The sequence below is a fragment of the Lissotriton vulgaris genome, unplaced genomic scaffold (assembly GCF_964263255.1).
Source record: "Lissotriton vulgaris unplaced genomic scaffold, aLisVul1.2 SCAFFOLD_2436, whole genome shotgun sequence".
Classification (NCBI taxonomy): Eukaryota; Metazoa; Chordata; class Amphibia; order Caudata; family Salamandridae; genus Lissotriton; species Lissotriton vulgaris.
Window position 1 is genome coordinate 186,546 of NW_028252970.1, and position 20,521 is coordinate 207,066.

General features: G+C 45.8%; 1 long non-coding RNA gene across 1 annotated transcript in view; it reads left to right on the forward strand.

The window, feature by feature from the left end:
* Positions 1-20,521, forward strand: part of LOC147661195 (uncharacterized) — a 233,356-nt gene that overhangs the window by 145,270 nt on the left and 67,565 nt on the right. Inside the window, exon 2 of the long non-coding RNA XR_015306009.1 lies at positions 5,293-5,466. This is a non-coding gene — a long non-coding RNA (uncharacterized LOC147661195). The remainder of the gene's footprint in view (positions 1-5,292; positions 5,467-20,521) is intronic.

A 20,521-nucleotide genomic window follows, 5' to 3' on the forward strand; every position in this document is an offset into this window, starting at 1 on the left:
GGCTGGTGACCACTTGCTCTGCACCACTAGTTTCCTCCAGGCAGTGTTATCTTTCGTGAAGGCTTCCCTTCCTCTCAAAACCTTGAACGGGCTGTATCCTGTGCTCCCCGGTGTAATTCTGTAAGCCCAAATCATCTTCTCCAATTCTTTCTCCCACTCCAAACCATCATCAATGGCCGCTTGAATGGTTCCCATGATTACACGATTGAAACGCTCCACCTGACCATTTCCAGCTGGGTGATAGATTGGTGTGTGTTTCACTTCAATTCCATTTCTGTTGGTGAAGGCCGTCCACTTCGCTGAAGTGAATTGGGGCCCGTTGTCGCACGTGATTATCCTTGGGATTCCTTCCCTGACAAATGTAGCACGTAAGAAACGTACCACAGCTTCCGTGTCAGCATGTTCCATTATCTCTATTTCCGGCCATTTGGAGTATTTGTCGATGATTACCACTGCGTATTTCTGAGCCCCTGCTTTGTCGAGGACTGGGCCCATTATGTCCACTGATATCATTTCCCATGGCCCATCCGGGACCGGAAATTTTCCCAAGGACGGCCTCAGCATGCTCTGTGACTTGTCCGCTTTTGCACATGACTCGCACTTGCGCACATGACGTTCCACTTGCGCATCGATGGCCGGCCACCAGTACGCTTGTCGGGCCAGGGCTTTCGTTTTCGTTATTCCTTGGTGCCCTTCGTGCAGTAATGACAGCAGATGATCTAGAATGTTCTGTGGTGGGACCACCTTGTCATCTCTGAGTAAGAATACCGGGTTCTCCGCCAGCGACAGCTCGTCTCTGATCTCCCAGTACCTCCTTAGTTCTTCCTTCAAGTGTCTTTTTTCCGGCCATCCATGGACGACATATCCTTTTACTGCCTCCAGATCCGTGTCCTCCTCATATGCTTTTTCCCATTCCTGAGCACTTATCACTCCTTCTGTGTCTTGGATGGTGGCCACTACATATCCTTCCCAGTCCTGTCTCTCTCCACTGCTCGCTTCATCCATGGCCGCTGCTCTACTTAGAAAGTCTGCAATTTTGTTCTGCGGGCCCGAAATGTGCTCTACTTCATAGACGAAGTCCAACAATCTGAGAGTCATCTTGGCAATCCTGGGAGTAGCGTGATCATGTCCGCTGGATGTCAGTACACGGGCCAGTGGTTTGTGGTCTATTTTCACTAGGAACTTGGCTTCCCACAAGTATTGTCTGAATTTTTCCATCGCCCATACCACTGCCAGCATTTCCTTCTCCACAACACTAAACTTCTCTTCGTTAGGTGCTAGCGAGCGAGAGGCGAAACTGACCGTCGACAGCTCTCCAGACTCTGAATTCTGCATCAGAACTGCCCCAAGGCCACGGTCACTGGCCTCAGTGGTGAGGATGGACTCTGCACTCGGGTCAAATCCCTTGAGGGGTATGGCTGTGCTCATCTCCTGCTTGAGTGCGTCAAATTCCCTTTGCTCGTCTTTTCCCCACTGGAACCTGTTCTTTTCCTTGAGTAGTTGACGGATAAAGTGCGTTTTCGTGGCGAAATGGGGAATGAATTTGCTGTAATACTCGGCCATTCCCAGGAATGACCGAACATCTTCTTTCTTCCCTGGAGTGGGTGCCTCCAGAATGGCTTTCATGTTTGTCTTCTTAGGAGTAATTCCTTGTCCACTCACCTCGTGACCTAGGTACGTGACTGATTGCACTCCTAAATTGCACTTGGACCACTCCGCCGTGAGCCCGTTGTCCTGCAGCCTTTGTAGCACTTTGTGGAGTTTCTCATTATGGTCTTGCTTCGACTTCCCCATCACCAAGATGTCGTCCTGAAAGAATAGGACATCCTTTATGTCTCTTAGAAGTCTGTGCATAATTTTCTGGAAGACTGCCGCGGCTGAGGCCAGGCCGAAGGGCATCCTCACAAATTCGTAGCAACCAAAGGGGGTGATAAAGGATGTGAGATGGCTGCACGACGGATGTAGTTTCACTTGATGATAGGCGGAGGACAAATCTACTGTGGAGAACCACTTAACATCTTTTGTTTTCGCCAGCATTTCATTGATTTGTGGCAGAGGGAATTTGTCTATGACGATGTTTTTGTTCAATTCTCTGAGGTCTACGCAGAGCCGGACTTTTCCGTTAGGTTTTTGGGCTACCACTAGGGGTGAGAGCCACTCCGCACTCTCGATTGCCCTGATCACACCTTCTCTTTCCAGTCTGTCCAGTTCCGTCTGCACTGCTTCTCTACTGCGGAACGGGATATTCCTCACTTTGTGCATTACTGGCTCCGCTCCCTCCTTTAGCTTGATGAGATGAGTGTATTTGCCCAGTTCGCCGATCTGGCCATTGAACACCCTGGGGTACGCCTTTTTCCACGACGTCACGTCTTCTGTGTTCTCCATGTCCATGAGTAAGATTTTCTCGATTCCTTCCGGGTTGAGTTGGATTCCCAATGCACCCTGATCCTTCCAGCTCAACACCGAAGGGCCTTTCTCCGCGACATACAGTTTGCAACTTGCGTGGCGGCCCCTGAATTCGAACAGGAGTGGACAGTACCCCAACATGGGAATCTTTTGGCCGGTATAGGTAACTGGTCTCACATCCATTGGTATAAGGGTCTCTTTGATCCTTGGAGCGAATTTGTCTTCCCAAACTCTCCTTTGAACGATGGATATGGGCGCCCCACTGTCTGCGATCATCTCCAGTGGTATTCCCCCGATGTGCATGTCTATTCTGGGTTTATCCGAGTTCGAACCTTCCATTTCCAGTACTTGTGCATCTACGTAAAGGAACTCCTCTTCTTCCACCGTGTCTTCTTGGTCGCTTGCATCTTCCCGCTGACCTTGGTCCACTAAACGTACCATTGCGTTCTTGGGTTTCCTTCAACACACCTTTTCGTAGTGTCCGAAAATGTTGCAGTAAGAGCATTTGGCCCTGAACGCAGGGCACGCCTTGTCATTTCCCAGATGGGCATTGCTACCACACCTATAACAGTGGGGTCTACCTCCTTTGCTGGATCTGCTGTCCGTTTGATGTTTGGTGGAGCTGTCCGATCTTCCACCTCCTTGATACCTCCGCGTGTCGCTCTGCCTCGAACGGTCATTTCTGGTAGGCACCGTCACCTTGCATACCGCCAGCGACTCTGTGGCTTCTTTCTTCGCTGCTTGAGCACACCTCTTTGACAATTCTGCTTTCTTGACCATCGCCCAGATTTCTTTGAGTGGAGCATCTCCATTTACCCACAACTTTTCCTGTATGTGAGAACTGGAAGTGTGCATGATGATCTGGTCCCTGATTAGTTCATCGTGCAGCGTCCCACACTTGCACGTGAGGGCCAATTTCCGCAACGCTACGACGTATTCATCCACCGTCTCGCCACTTTTTTGCCTCCTTTGAAAGAAGTTTAACCTGTCGATCGCGACACACACCACCGGTCTGTAGTGTGCATCTAGGTCAGCAATGGCATGATCAAATACTTCTGTGTCTGCGGCGGCTCTCTCACCTTTGACTATCGTGTCGTACACTCTGAGCCCTTCCGGACCCAAGTTATGTAGCAGGATCTTCTTTTTCCTTTTGCTCGTGAATGGGGTATCTCCTTCCTCTTCCAGAGCGTCCAGGTAGTTAAGGAAGTACCGCTTCCAATCTTCCCATTTCCTCTCCGGTTCGCCGCTATTCGTCAGAAACGGCACTAGCTGGGTAAGGGACGCAGATTGGCTCGCCATTCTGGATTCCCCCTTCCTGTCCGTCGCAGTTTTGATCGTCCGACCGGGTGGACTACCCGGCGTGTGCTGCTTTGCCGTGTCCTCTTCACTGCTCTCACCGTCACTCTCTCTCTCTCCTTGACGCTCCTCGTGGGCCTCGACAGACCCTTGGGGTCCCCCTCACTGACGTGGTAGGAAGTGCCAGGCGCCTCAGGCACTTTCTGCTGATCTGCCAGGGTGCCAGACAGGATTCACGGCACTGGGGTGGTTTAAAATGCTTCCCCTGACTTTGTGCGCCAAAATTGCCAATGGAGGGCCCTATGACTCCTGAAGCTTCTGTGCTCCGTTTTTGAATGTAGATGGCAGCACTGGTGGGGCCAGAATTGTCTCCCTGCTCAGGGCGCTGGTCGCGGCGCAGTGATCTGCCCTGGGGCCGCTGCACCGGTTTTCGCGCCTTCTCTATGGGCGCTCGACGGCTCCTCTGCCGCGCTCCGGGACGTCCATCACCGCACCCGCAAGATGCGTGAGGATCGCTGCCGCTTGTGTGCAGGCGGGTTCACACGCCAACCCTCGTCGCCATTGTAATAAGGTTAAATATCCACACACGAGCTGAAGGTGTAAGAACCTTTATTCGCCCGGAGCGCCGGGAGCAACTGCCTGAAAGCAGCGGTCGGCGCCAGTGTTACAAAATGGCCGCCTTCCGCTTCCTGTCCGCTACTTCCTGTCATGGACAGAAAGACTAGACCGCTACTACAGGAATCTCTTGCGCTTCCTTGGTGTGCTTGAAATACAATAAAACAAGCACTGACAAAGCCAATTGGTCTGGCCTCGGCAGGCTGTGCGGATGTTAAATTAATTTTTATGGTAGACATATGTCATTGCAAACTGAAAAATTTAAATAATTACCGATGTGGTATTTTACTAATGATAGTTTTAGAAAACAAGCCTTTCATTTATGCAATGGATTTTATTATTATTTTTAATGATGAAGGAGATGAGAATACACGTTTATCTAACCGACCACTGAATCTAAATCAGCTGCGGTGTTACTTAAACAATGAAGAACTTTATAAAGAAGATCGAAAAGAAATCAGCTTCTAAATGGGCCTCTACAAATAACACACTTTAACTCGGCTTTGTCACTGAAGTTGGAGGAACTATTTTTAGGCGGATGCGAACAATGTGCAGTTGTGATCGCCCTGCTGTCTGCTGTGGTGGGAGGAGCAAAATTTGAATGACATTTTAGACCAATGGTTAAAGACCTCTGACCGAAATACCTTCTATGTGCATATAACAACCACTGTATTAATAGACAGGTCGCTGCAACAACTACCAAAGTTGTGAGTTCACTATTCACACCGCAACAGAGGATCTCCAGCATGAAACACACATTAATATATTTATTAATATGTCCATTTAACTCCGCCTCTGCTAGTCTGAGTCCCCCCATGAGGTTCCTATATAAACAGGGCGTGGGTGGAAGTGGAAGGTGGGTGTGTGTACTAGAGGGGAGTAAATCAAGACGGGAAGGAAATAAGGATAAAACTGAAGTTGTGACGCCCGTGTCTGTGCTCTGCTTTACTCCTCCGTGTCTCTTCTCTCCTGCAGGTTGGATCACTGCTCCCTCACCGGTTCATGCTGCAAAGACCTCTCCTCTGTCCTGGAAACAAACTCATCTCTCACAGAGCTCGACCTGAGCAACAATATTGAGCTGCGAGACGCTGGAGTGAAGAAGTTGTGTGAAGGCCTAAAACATCCAAACTGCAAACTACAAACCCTGAGGTACAGAGCTGTGCAGTTCTTATCATGTCATTGATTTCTAAATATACATCGTTGGTGGTGGCTCAAAAACATATTTTATAAATAGATTTAAATGTTTACAAGATTGTCTCTTTTCAGTTAATGTAGTGATAAAGGCGCCCATTAATAACATTTGTGAATTAAGTCAGGTTTGTGAAGGGGGGGCCACCAAGCCCCAATCCATGGTCATGAAAGAAGCCCCTGTCATGGTGCAGAGGGGCACTTTTCAAAGCCGTTTCTCAGATATTTGGGATAAAATGGAATAAGTCTAAACCAGAGGACAGCTCTGTTACTTCCAGTGAGGGCGCCGACCCCACTAGTCTCCCTGCTGTTACCAGACCAGCCGCTGCATAAGAGGCCGAGGAATGTCAGTGAGACATGGGGGGATCCGAGGCCTCTTCATTCTCCATGGGGGGCTCCGTGGCCCTCTTCATTCACTGCAAGGGGGGCTCCGAGGCCCTCTTCATTCTCAGGGGGGGCTCTGAGGTGCTCTTCATTCACTGTGGGGGGCTCCGAGGTGCTCTTCAGTCTCTGCGGGGGGCTCCGAGGCCCTCTTCATTCTCTGCGGGGGGCTCCGAGGCCTTCTTCATTCTCTGGGGGGCTCTGAGGTGCTCATCATTCTCTGCGGGGGGGGCTCCGAAGCCCTCTTCATTCTCTGCGGGGGGTTTGAGGTGCTCTTCATTCTCTGTGGTGGGGCTCTGAGGCCCTCTTCATTCTCTGCGGGGGGGCTACGAGGCACTCTTCATTCTCTGGGGGGGGTCTGAGGTCCTCTTCATTCTCTGCGGGGGGCTCTGAGGCCCTCTTTATTCTCTGGGGGGCTCTGAGGCCCTCTTCATTCTCTGCGGGGGGGGCTACGAGGCACTCTTCATTCTCTGGGGGGTCTGAGGTCCTCTTCATTCTCTGCGGGGGGCTCTGAGGTGCTCTTCATTCCCTGCGGGGGTATCTGAGGCCCGCTTCATTCTCTGCGGGGGGCTCTGAGGCCCTCTTCATTCTTTGCGGGGGGCTTTGAGGCACTCTTCATTCTCTGCGGGGGGCTCCGAGGCCCTCTTCATTCTCTGCGGAGGGCTCCGAGGCGCTCTTCATTCACTGTGGGGGGACCCCCATTATTTTGTTTTACGCCACTGAGGGAACACATACAGATTCAAGCCCGCAGCTGGGAGTGCATTGTTAGACGAGATACGGATGCTTAGAAATATTTGCTTGTCTCTTGCTAAGTCTTTCCTTGCAGTCCCCCCTCAGTGCCTCATTTATGAGTTTTTGCCGTAGGGCATCGCTGCCGGCCTTCCTGCTGCGCTGCCCTACGGTAAAAGAAAAGGGCAGGAATGTTCCATATCTATCAGATACAGCGCATTCCTGGAAACATTAGGAGAAATAAAGATATTTCTCCTCGTTGTGCCTCCCTCACGCAACCACAGCCCCTCCTATGCATCAGATTCTGCCTCTCGCATCGGCATTCCTGCTGCTGAGGACACACTCACTTGTGCTTTTTCCACTCACTTCTTCTCTTCAGTGCATCTTCTCACTCTGCTGTTGGACCGATCTCAGGTGCGAGGTACCCCAAGGCTCCTCGCTCAGCCCAACACTCTTCAATATCTACATGAGTCCCCTCGCCGCCATCGCACGCAAACACAACATCAACATCATCTCCTACGCCGACGACACCCAGCTGATACTCTCCCTCACCAAAGACCCAGCCACCGCCAAAACCAACTTCCAGGAAGAAATGAAAGACGTCGCAGAATGGATGACGCTCAGTCGCCTGAATCTGAACTCAGACAAAACGGAGGTCCTCATCCTCGGACAATCCCCATCCACCTGGGACGACTCCTAGTGGCCCACAGCACTGGGCTCCACGCCGACACCCTCGGACCACTCACGCAATCTGGGATTCATCCTGGACACCTCCCTCACGATGACCAAGCAAGTCAACGCCAACTCGTCCTCTTGCTTCAACACCCTGTGCATGCTCCGGAAAATTTTCAGATGGATCCCCACCGAAACCAGAAAGACCGTCACCCAGGTCCTCGTCACCAGCCGACTGGACTACGGAAATGCCCTATGCGCAGGAACCACCGTCAAACTTCAGAAACGACTTAAACGCATACAGAACGCCTCCGCACGACTCATCCTCGTCATCCCTCGCCACAGCCACATATCCGCACACCTGAGAAACCTGCACTGGCTCCCCGTCAGCAAGAGGATCACGTTCAGGCTCCTCACCCACGCACACATAGCGCTCCAAGAAATGGCCCCGAATACCTCTACAACCGCCTTTCGTTCTACACTCTCACCCGCCAACTCCGTTCCGCCAGCCTCGCTCTCACCACCGTCCCACGGATTCGCAGAACCACCACTGGAGGAAGATCGTTCTCCTACCTGGCAGCCAAAACATGGAACTCCCTCCCATCACAACTACGATTGACCCAAGACCATCTCACCTTCAGGAAACACCTCAAGACCTGGCTGTTCGAGCAGTATCAGCACCCCCCCTCCCTTCAGCACCTTGATACCCTCCCCGGTGAGTAGGGCACTCTATAAATGGTTTGATTGATTGATTGATTGATTGATTGCAGAGGATCACAGGTGTGTATTACACTCAGTTCTAATCTTTAGTCCATCTTCTCTCTCTGCTGTTGGGCAGATCTCGCCGGGTGTAGGTAACTAATGTGTTTCAATACAATCTGCCAACTACTTACCCTCGCCCTTTCACACGGCTTGTTGTACAGTGCCCTGGTCATAGTTGCTGGACTGTGATTGTCCCTCAGAGCTCAGTTTTGCTTAAAGAGGTCGAAGGGAGCTGCGGCTCTGAGACTCCATAGTTAGTGTTCGGAGCTCTGTTCTAACAGCTGATCGTCCACTGTTAAAGTGTTGTGTTTCTATCTAGGACCCTAATTCGATATTCCGGATTCATGCCCTTTTGTGGGGTATAACAAATAATATCCTTATAAAGGCGTAAGAATCATATCCATATTGAGTCATAGCCAATGCAGTCCAAATACGGCAAGGCTACTCCCCTAGACTCCTAGAAAGTACAATGCGTTCTTTAAACAAACCAAGCCTCCAGCAGCCCGGGAAAACCCCCTGCTTTTGATTTGATTTGCACAAGAATTCCTGGAGTCCAGAAAGAACTGTTAGTTCTTAGTGACGTCTTATGTCCAACCTTACGTCAAACCCGGCACCTTTCAGGTATAAATATACCAACGTTGCCTTAAGCAAACACACGGTGGTTTGGAGCAGACCGGCTATCTACTTGCCCAGAAGCCCAGCTGATGCGAGAGCCGAAGGAAGCAGACCCTCCCCTTTGACGCACTGAAAGAGACGTTGTCTTTTCTCCTGCTGAGAAATCCAGCTCCGGTGTTTCCAGGCACCCTCGCGGGTTACTGGGAGATCGAGTCCTGAGAGAGAGATACAAGACCTCCTGCTTTATATTACCCAGGTACGGAGCTGACTAAACCCTTAAAGAGAATTCTTGAGTCAGATTCTTGGCAAAACCAAACTTAACTTAAACTGCTACTTACTTACTCTTTCCCACGTATTAGGCTTAGGTCAGGTACACCGGGGTAGGCGTATTTAGAAGCACCAGTTGAGTACGTTAGTCAATATTTTTATGTATGTATATATTTTATCCATTTTAAAGTATCATATGGCTAAGAAACCATATCAATGCTTTTACAGTATTATTTCATAATACTACTTTTACTGTACATACTTTACTTTATGATAAGTATTGCAATTGTGGCAACTCACTTCTCTTGCATGAGAAATAAGACTGCTCAATAAATACCACCTTTTATTGAAAACGCCCGTCTCTCTATTTCTCTGCACTCTGGTGAAATTAAGCATGCACGATTGACTGAGTGAAATAGTTGTCTATTGTTTTCACATGACTCTAGAGATACACTCTTTATTCTGAGGGAGCAAAGTTGTCATGTTTATGTGGCTGTCAGAAACTAATCCCTTCTTGTCTAAATCAGGACGGTTAACCGTTTCCTGAACATTCGAGAAAGTTTTTAGTGACCTCTGAGCTAGCTGGCAAAACTAATTAAGTCTAATATAGTCAGTAGAGACCTAGATGACCTCAGTCCTACGTCTATACTGCTTTTTTTTATTATTCCAATGCGCAGAGCCTATTGGGAATATAGGAACTACAATACATGGCGCCCAACGTTTGGTAAGGCAATAATCTAACGCAAGACACTAGAGTAACTCAGTCGTGCTTTTCACACAGACCCCTTTTTCCGTAAAAACTCCAAAAGACGTCTGGAGTGGGTAAAAGGTTAATATCCGCCGGAACTTAGTAGGATGAGGATCCTATGTATTAGTTTTTGGTTTAGTCAACGTTGAAGGATACAGTGTTCCAAAATATTGTGCACCTAATCTTTGTTTCCTTGAAACTTGATCTGCAACAAAAAACTTTCTTTCAGTAAAATGGGGGAAAGTGCTGATGAAAGGGAGAAAGCTAGATTAGCAGCTCAACTCCTAGCGGATGACACAACCATCCAAGACAATGACCCGAAAGCTATACTCATTCCGGTTAATGTAAGAAGAACTATAATTCTTAAACTTATAGAAAATGGACTGACATCACAAGGTGGTACAGTCATATTCGTGGTAGAGGCCCATGAATATCGGCAGACAGAGATATTCTATTCATGGATACATTTTCCAGCAGCACACGCTGTGACACAAGATTTCCACTTTTACAAAATAGAGGAACCTCCGGATGAATACACTCCTTTTGAGGACGTTTAAATCCCACTAACTTACCAAGAGCACCTGCTCTGGTTTAAAGGCGCCCTAAAACATCAAAATCACATCACCAGGCACGGTCCACTAGGTAGACCAGGAGCCACGTGGCCGGTTCTAGCCAGCTACACACCACATCCCGACATTAAAAAAAATGTCAAGCGAAGAACTCCTAGTTAAACTAAAAAAATTAACAAAGGCATATAGAGAATTAGTTCAATTGGCAAGGGACGATATAACGTACCTGCAAAAATTGAAAGAGACAGATATAACAGACCGACCATTTGAACTTGCCAGAATCATAGAAAAATCCTATGAAGAACTAGGAAGAGATAGTTGGGGGGGGGGAAACCAGTAAACCCCCAACTAACTGAAAATCCTGAAAAAACATTTATTAAAAATAATTTAAACACTCCAAAAAAGAGTTGGGATGGTAATAAACAATCCACTCCCAAGGAAAAACGATTCCAGTCCAGAGGAAGGTCTCCTCAACGGAGAGAAAGATCTCCTGGCCGAGGAGGCAAGTCTCCCCAAAGGGAACCCTCTGAGAAAAGATACAACCTTAGAGATAGGGATAAATTGAGAAAACCTGACAGATATCAAGATATTGATACACGTCCCTCTTGATCTTTTCAGACTTCCTCACAGAAATCGGAAAGAAGAGGACGGTCAGAACACAAAGAAGAGCACGTCAAGTCCATAGACCAGGAACCTGCTCATCAAAGTAAAAATTTACATTTTCCAAAGAAGAAAGTAGCCAGTATTCAAATTAAACATGCCTAGGATTCTGAGGACACAACTGAAAAACGGAGAATGGGCCCAGACAATGCTAGACAGCGTAGCAGAAGTGACCATAGCTTGCAAGATCCTGATGAATCTTCTAGAGACAGTTGACACGAATTAATACATTCAAGTGGAAACTGCAGACACCAGAGTTAGCAAACCCCCTAAATTATACGAAATAACATTGCACATAGAGGGGGACAAGACTAGGAAAGTAAGGGGTCTCTTTTGGGATAACCTTTCGAAAGGCTATTACATCCTGTTAGCTGAAAAAGACTGGCAACCACAGTTTGTCAGGGATTGCCCTCACGGCGAAGAAATGATTATGCCTGCCTTCTCAAATCATATTCCAATTCATAAAAAATACACGTTTGCAAGAAAATGGGCAGTGGCCCAAGCTCCTGCATTATATAAGGATCATGTAGGATGGGATGAGGATTCTCCTCCCCACAAAATCCAGTTAAAAAGTCAACCTACTGCACAAAGGCAGTACCCACTTAAACAAGAAGCTAAAAAGCAAGTCAGGGAGATCTTAGATCAACTTGAATATCAAGGGGTGATTGAAACATGCACCTCACAAAAGAACAATCCTTTGTTTCCTGTCTCCAAGCCAGACGATTCATATCGTCTAGCTTTGGACTACAGACAGCTAAACTCTTGTTGTAAAACATTTGCAGTACAAAACTCACACAGTGCAGCACTAATGAATAACATCGTGCGAAAAAATATAAAACGACATTAGACATCTCTAATGGATTCTTTTGTCAAAACATAGCACCTGAAAGCAGGTATTTGACCGTTTTCTCAATAATGGGGTCGCAAAAAACACTTCTGTCGACTCCCACAGGGATTCAAGAATAGCCCAGGATTATTCTCACTAAGGGTGATAGAGTTACTACAAATATATGATGATGAGGCATTATCTTATGTCGATGACATCTATCTCACAGATGATGACCTGGAGACTCACTTGAAAAGAGTGAACACCATAATACTTGGGTTCGCAGCAGAGGGTTACAAATTCAACTTTAAAAAGTCAAGAATTGCCCATCTAACTGTCCTATTTTTAGGATATGGATTATCAAGTGAAGGCAAAAGCCTGGCAGACAACTTCTTAGAGAAGTGTGCAGTACTCCAAGCACCAAAAACGTTGAAAAACTTACAATCAATACTAGGTTTCCTGAATTTTGGAAGAACATACATTCTAAATTATGCAGAGAGGGTTAGACCTCACTATGAATTAACAAAATCTGATTTCAAACCAATAAATTGGACTCAGAAACACACAGAAATTTTAAGATCATTACAAACAGACATGTTAGCTAAAACAAAATTGCAAACTCGCGAAAACGTACGCAACCTTGTAATCCGAGTCATCCCAGGAAGATGCGGATTTACGTACCTGACCTCTAATGAGGGAGAAACGGTACTAATAGCTTACAAATCACACTTGTACACACAAGCTGAAATGAAATTCAGTTCAACTGAAAACATTTCTAATAGCGGTTCAAACTGCTGTAGCAAATGAAAGATCCCTGGAACAAGGCAAAAGGATATCTGTTTTAACAGCAGAATCAGCCCTTGAAGGATTAATAAGTCCACGCAATCTAAATGCAGTGGCATTAGATCCAAAATGGATACAATGGGAAAATTCTCTTGCGGCAGAAGACGTGAAATACTATTTTGACCCGAAAATGAAAAAACTGAACGATCTAGAATACGAACAAGAATTTCCTCTGCCAATCGAAATTCTGCCTCTCGAACAATATACCTGTGTGATCTATATGGACAGATATGCACAACACTACGATGTAGATAAAAAATCCTACAATGCAGCGTGCGTGATTGTTAAAGGTTGCTGGAGCTCTTGTAAATTCAGACCGATGATTACCAAAACTGAATCACTCAGAAACTGTTCAGCTCAGCGAGCTGAAATAAGATCTTTAAAGATTGCGCTTGAAAATGCAGATCGCGAATTCCCCACACTGATAGTGTGCGATTCGCATTACTGCGTCAAGTCGTACAATAGTGACATGCAGACATGGAGCAAAAACTGTTACAAAGAAGACACAGGTGCCACAATAAAGCATAAAATGCTTTGGGAACAAGTAGTTCTTTTGCAGAAAGAACTACGAAAGACTCACGTGATACATACACTGTGATGGCGTTCACGTTGCAGGGAATTCATTGGCTAACAGAGCCACAGCGGCAGCGGTTAAACCAGCTTCTGTAGCCACAAAAAAGCGTTCTAAAAAAGACATAGATGGAGAAACCATGCTGGCGTTAAAAGAGTCATTAAAGACGGAGGAGCCAAGATGGCGATCGGAACAGTCGCATGAACGCATCGCTCTGAGGTCCCTTCCTCCCCGCTTGCCTATCCTGTCGATAATCCTGATCGAGGCTTTGTGATTTCTGCTGTTAGAGAAAAACGCTCACCTACCGTCTGATTTTGGGGCTCCGTCGTGCAGGGACTCCTGAGATCTGCCCCAGTCTGCTTGCTGGCCTTCCCGGCCCTGACGCCGGGGCCTCGGGTGCAGCGCCCGCCCAGCGGTGTTCGGAGTGTTGGCGGCCCTGGTTCGGATGAGAAGCCTGTCGGTGGGAGCCTGGGAGCCGCGAGCCGGGAGAGATGGGACTGACCCGCTCCCAATAGTGGGTCGTCCCGTATACCCAAGCTGCTGGTGAGCCGGAGAGAAGCTGTGTTGCCCGGTTCCCCTTGGGTGTGACGCCCCCTCATGTTGATAGTCCCGTCTGGGAACCGGCGCTTGGCTCCCGGAGGGCTGCGGGGAGCACGTCCGGTCTTCTGGTGACTCTCCTTTCCGTGCCGAGTGCCGACCGCCGCCGATTGACTGTGAGACCTGTTGCCTCTGGCGGTCGGACGGGACTTGGAGATGGAGGGTGTAGTGGCGGAGAACGACGTGGTTAAGATGGCGGATGACCCCCTGGAATGCGTCCCTCCCGGAGACGGAGACGTTGCTGCGTTTGAGACCTCCGGCCCTCGTCTACATGCAGCGGTGTTTACACGTAGTCATGTGCTGGTTGCACTGATCACCCTGCGGATTGCTTTGCTTCGGAAGTCCCGGGACTTGGAGGTACGGATTGCTGCCATTGTCGATCCGCCATTTTGTGATGTGGTGGCTTCCCCCCGAATTGCTACCGTTGACTCTCCTCTGGTTGTTGTGCCGGGGTCCCCGGATGATTCTGCGATTTTGAGGGTGCAAATGGACCTGGCGCCTGTGCTGCACGGCCTCCTACATCCTGTGTCCTCCTCTTCATGCTTGGCAGACCTGTTTTTGGACCTGGCCTCGTGGGTGTTTGGCGTATGGTTGCACTCAGATGGCCGCCATGTATCGTTGGCTGCTTCTTGGTGGCCGGGACAATGTTGTGCTAAGGCGCCACCTGACTTGCCTAGCTGGTGTGGACTTTTTATGTCGGACTGTCTCTTGACTGCAAGGCTGTTTAGCGGTTCTATTATTCACAGGAGTGGCCAGGGGTGATCTCGTTTGGATCCTGGCGGGACTTCTTCCTAGTTGATGGCGACTTCGGGACACGTTTTGTAAGACGGTTGTTGTTTTCATCCTGTGCAATGGCTCTTTGTATTTTCTCTGGCCTCGATCTCTCTGCTTTTATCTGCAGGGATGGAGGGTTCCGGGTGTTGGCTCCTCTCCTAATTCTTTTTCTTTTTAGTTCTCTTACTTTTCTGTTATTTCTTTTTTTCGGGTGACTCTGGGGCGACAGGTTAGTGTTGTAGGCCATAGCCATTACGGTGATGTAGGGTGGCGGGTGATGGGGGGGGTTTGTTATTTTAATTTGTTTTGTTCTATGGTCCCTTTCCTTCCTTTAACTCTAGGGGGTTGGCTGTGTCTCTTTTTTCTTTTTTCCGTCCTTTATCTATCCGGCGTCTACACATGCCTCTCTTACGGTCTAGTATGGGTGGGCTTTCTACACGACATCTTGCTGAATTGCTTGCTATTGTTTGACCCTTACTCCTGGCCTGCCTTCGGCGGGCATTGGGTGTATTTGGCCCCGTTACTTCTGATTGATTTCTGCTTGCACGGAGGGGTACTCCTCTCCCGTCTCTTTGGTCTGATTGGGTTGTGTGATGCCTCTGTTGATATAGCCGATTCCCCCTCTCAATACTATAAAAATGAAACCTCTTTTATCCTAGCGCTTCCTGTGTTGCAACCAAGTCTTCTGATTATCATGTGCTTCTTCCTTATATCGTATCGTGCACACCTTAACTGCTCTATTTTGATCTCCTGCTTTTGCGGCCGGCCCATGTGGTTGTAGGCCCGCGCCTGTATTGCTCTGATTGCTTAATAAAGGTTTTCAAAAAAAAAAAAAAGCGTCATTAAAAGGCGATTATTACGCACACATGGGATTGGGTCTAAGGCACCAAGAGATCTTGAAATCTCTAATAGAATTACAATCAGAATACTGGTGGCCGGGGATGAGCGTGCAAATTTACAAATTTGCAATGGATTGTCCAGACTGCAACAGAGATCGCAGTTGTGAACCGGACCAGACTATTGCCAGGACACCTTTATTAGAAAGCATCAGGCGATCTATACGCAGAAATCCAGCTGGAGAAATGAGTCCCCATAATTATTAAGACTAGATTCACTTAAAAATGTAGACCCCAGCGCTCGGCTGACGCCAGAACTGTTATAAAAGATTTGCGAGTCTTTATCGGCACATACGCAATTGGCATGCTACATTCTGACCAGGGTCCTGCGTTTAGCTTTCGGGCTTACAAGGAGGCCATGGCCAGCATGGGCATTGCATTGCGGTACTCTTCTCCCTTCTATCCTGAGGGAAATTTGGTAGTGGAAAGAAAAAAACGTGACATAAAGCAATCTATAACGGCGAGGCTATTAGGTTCGGGTGATGGGTGGGTCAAACATTTAACAAGTATCCAACGTAGTCTTAACAATCTGCCAAGAAATTCTCTAAAAGGTATCACTCCATACGAACTATTGTTCGGAACTAGAATGCACATCCAGGATTTAGATTGTCACACTTCAGTGGTGAATAAAAAAGCCTTTGATGTCAAAGACCGTTTGGCTATTTTACTGGACTTAAATGAAACAAGAAGAAGTCTAAGTAACATAAAGTTAAAGCCAACGACCCCTGAAGAAAAGCCACCTGTCCCAGCAAGGCCTGTCTGGATTCCAAAGATTGGGGATCTGGTCAGAGAAAAGATCGCGGTAAATAAGGAATTTGGGCCTTCTTATAGAAAAGCAGTACCTGTTTTAGCTGTCAGCAGAACAAGATCAGTTGTATTACCGCCCCTTGCTGGTAAAAAGGAGAACCGAGTTGTATCCATCGACCTGGTAAAACCACAATCATGTGGCCAATAATAAGTAGTAGGCCCAGTAGACTACCAAGAAATAGCAGAAGACCAAACTTTGCTACAATCCTAGAGGTTCAAACTGAGAGACTAATCACATTTGATAAACCTGCAGTGAATAAAAAAGGACTATGCAACAAAGACATGGAACTTGTGCCTCTTGAAACCCAAATTGCAACATTTCATCAAGAAACGCCTGTCTACAACCATGTAGCCTCAAACTATACTAATGTAACAAAAGAAAATCCAAAGATCAATGGAAATCCGGAAGCAATTCCACCAATTGACAGAACTGCATCTGGGTACTTCATCAATTTCGATGACTTTTCCGATGATCAAAGTGAACATGGAGACAAGCCAGCAACAAAAACTTTCAAAGAAAAAAATGACCGAACTTTTTCACCAACTAAAATAAACATATCTGATTTCACCATGGATTGAATTTTGGACTATGTTAGGTGTACTTTTCCTCCTGCTTTGGCTCATCATGGTTTTATGCTTGGGTAAATTCATTGATGGAAAATATAGTACAATGGACACAGCAAGTCGGAACATCAACTTGGTCCTAAAGTCTCACAGATCCTCTCACATCCAGAAAAGAGAACTGTCATCAGTGAACATCACAGCCAATCCAATACCCGGTGGGGTAGCATGGGACAAAACTGATTATGAAATCTATGGCCCGATTGAGCTCTTGAAATATCTACACCAGTTTAAGGTTTCCTTAAGTGACTTTGTGATACCAAGTACTTTCTCTGATGATTGGGACTTTAAAAATATTAATAATATGAAGTCAGATTTAGTAATGTCAGCTAAATTAACAGAACTTGGTTATTTGCAGGGTTCATCAAATTATGAAGAATTATACTGTTAAATCACTATGGTCATCATTATTTGCATAAATCTGCTCAACCTAGAAATGTTTTTACTTATAATCAATGGGAACATTGTCCAACTCCGCCAAAAGGCATCTCGAAAACATTTTATGAGAAATTTCCATACTTCTCAGGGTTTAACAACAGTGATCCAGAAACGTTTTATTTTAAAATGTTAAATAAGACAGGAATGAAAACAATGTTGACAAATACTAAATTGATTTATTCTGAAAAATGTTATGACAAAATGTCTACATTTGGTTTTGAATTTTGGAAAAATAACATTGAAACAAAAACCATCTGCGGTACAAAAGACTGGCAGGTACAAGGTCTAGAATTATTATTTAGAGCCTGCATGATCCCAGAACAAATAATATTCCTGAATGACACCATTCAACAGACTACTTGTCTTGGCTTAGCTAAGATAAAAGACTTAAATAAACCGTCTATTTAGAAGCCCATACCTGATAGTAATATTACTACGGATGTGGAAATAGACATATCCCATATTTTTCACCAAAACAGAACAAATCCTGATTGGAAAAAATGGTTGATATGGCCTACAGACACAAATAACTGTCAAGATAGATTCCTGAACAAAACACAGGGGTTCAAACTGACCAGGCCAGACCCAAGATATTCCCAGAGACAACATCCAGGGATAGTTACAACATACAGTGTAGGGAAACTATCAGCCATATTCATGAACTTGAATTGCGCTCGCAAATGGCCAGATTCTGAGAATCTGGCCGTTTGCGAGTGCGATTTTTGCATTTGGGATTCATCATCCCAAATGCAAAAATCGCTATTTGCGAACTCGCATATTTGCGAGGAATTGGATTTAAGGAATCTCTAATAGAGATTCCTTAAATGCAATTCATCACCCTATTAGAAATTGCGAATTCGCAATATTTGGTCGCAATTTACCACGAAATCTGACTTCGTGGTAAATTGCGATAAACGTTTAAAAAGCACTTTTGTGCATTTTTTACTTTTGCATGTTGCACACACACATGTCCTCTGGACATGTGTGTGCGCAACACCTGTTCAAATGTACATTTGAGGGGTGCTACAGGGTGTCCTTTGGACACCCCTGGCACCCTTCAAATCGTAATCTTATTTGCGATTAGCAAATTGCTAATCGCAAATAAGGAATACTCCCCATTCATTCCTATGGGCCTTTTGGCCCATAGGAATGAATGGGGAGTTTTTCCTTATTTGCGATTAGCAATTTGCTAATCGCAAATAAGGAATCAGTAGGAATCGCAATAATATTTGCTAATCCTACATGAATCCCGTTTTGCGAGTCCTTAATAGCGAATCGCTATAATTCGCTATTAGGGCCTCGCAAAACGGGAGATTGATGAATATGGCTGTATGCCTTGAGTGGCTACAGAAATCCACACTGGCTGAAATTAAGCAACACTTGACATTACTTAAAGATGGTGCTGACTTGCGTGATTTCATACTGGGACCTCGCAAACAGCGTCAAAAACGTTTCATAGCAGTCGGTATATACGCTGCATACAACGGAGCTTGGAAAGTAATGCAAATTGAAACAGCAGGAAAAATACAAGAAATTGAGCGTATAAATTTGGAAAAATCACTTTCTGTAGTGGACAATGGGTTAACGACTCTGTCCTCCAGAATATATTCACTGGACAGCATTGTATCATCTGCTTTTGATATAATAGAGCAAGGCTTGCTAATGTTACAACATGGTCAGTCCCAGTTGCGTTCTATTGTACAGCTTGGCTGGACGTGGCAAAACCTGCGTTCAGGCTACGTGCCATGGCGTCTAATCAACATAACGTCATTATTTTCTATCTTTAACCTTACTGATAAACAAATCAGTTTGGCACAAAAAGGAGCAGACTATACGATTCTGAGCATTGAAAAACTTGAGAGATTACCATTGACAATGTCAGAGAGACCTGTCATTGAATGGATAATACACGGAACAATTACAATTCCGATAACAACTTTCCAGTTTAAATATTGCCAATAATATATACCGTGCAAATGCCGCAAAATTCAAAAGTACACATTTGTTTGTATAAACATACGACTTGAACAATATGTTTATTGAATAAATTCAAACTGATTTTTAATTTCTTTTATATTTTCATTTTTTCACTTCTATTTTGATAGTGATTTCCGCAAATCTTATACAAATATTAAAAACCTGGGGTGCACAACAATAATTATTTACAGTGATTACAAACTCATTGTTTGCCATTCAATCATCATTCATACCTCACTCATCCCACAACAAAACAACAACTCACTACAAAAACGTGAATGATTCAATAAATGCTGTTAACATAAACAGCAACAAAAGCCAATGTTTACTTCACAATAAATTTGATATAAACAAATGTTTCTGCGTCAATTATTATTCAACCAGTTTGGCTACTAGAAGGTCTACGCGTTTCGAACTACCATTATTGCGTAGTTCTCATCAGGACCAATCTGTAATAGAAGAACAAAAGTTTTTGAGGGGGGGGAAACCGTGTCTCTATACTGCCTTACCCCTATACTCAAGTGACCTCACCTACCTCGCACTTGGCTACCAAAGCTGGGAAGTTTGGTGAAATCTCGGTCTAAAAAGAGTGTATCAAGAGAAGCCAATCAGCATTAAACATATCAAGTATACAACCAACCAAACTGGACCATTTGTGTCTCACACTTACTTCTTATTATTCCATTGCGTTTGGATTCTGCCCGTCCCGCCTATCTACATGGAAACGACACAAGGGTAACTCTGTCATTATAAGCAGCCCGTTAAGTTTGTTAAGGGTGCACATGAAAAATTAATGAAAAGCGCGCCGCTTACCTCTGTTGGCACGTCGGGCGCGTTGTATTTTTGAGAAGGATTGCCGGTATCGGTAAAAACCGTTTCTGCTACCGTAAATGTTTGGAATACAGAGATCCAACTTACTTGGGAGATCGTCGTGTGAACCAGCAAAAAACAAAAAACAACCATGTGCACCCTTAACAAACTTAACAGGCTGCTTATAATGACAGAGTTACCCTTGTGTTGTTTCCATGTAGATAGGCGGGACGGGCAGAATCCCAACGCAATGGAATAATAAGAAGTAAGTGTGAGACACAAATGGTCCAGTTTGGTTGGTTGTATACTTGATATGTTTAATGCTGATTGGCTTCTCTTGATATACTCTTTTTAGACCGAGATTTCACCAAACTTCCCAGCTTTTGTAGCCAAGTGCGAGGTAGGTGAGGTCACTTGAGTATTAGGGTAAGGCAGTATAGAGACGCGGTTTCC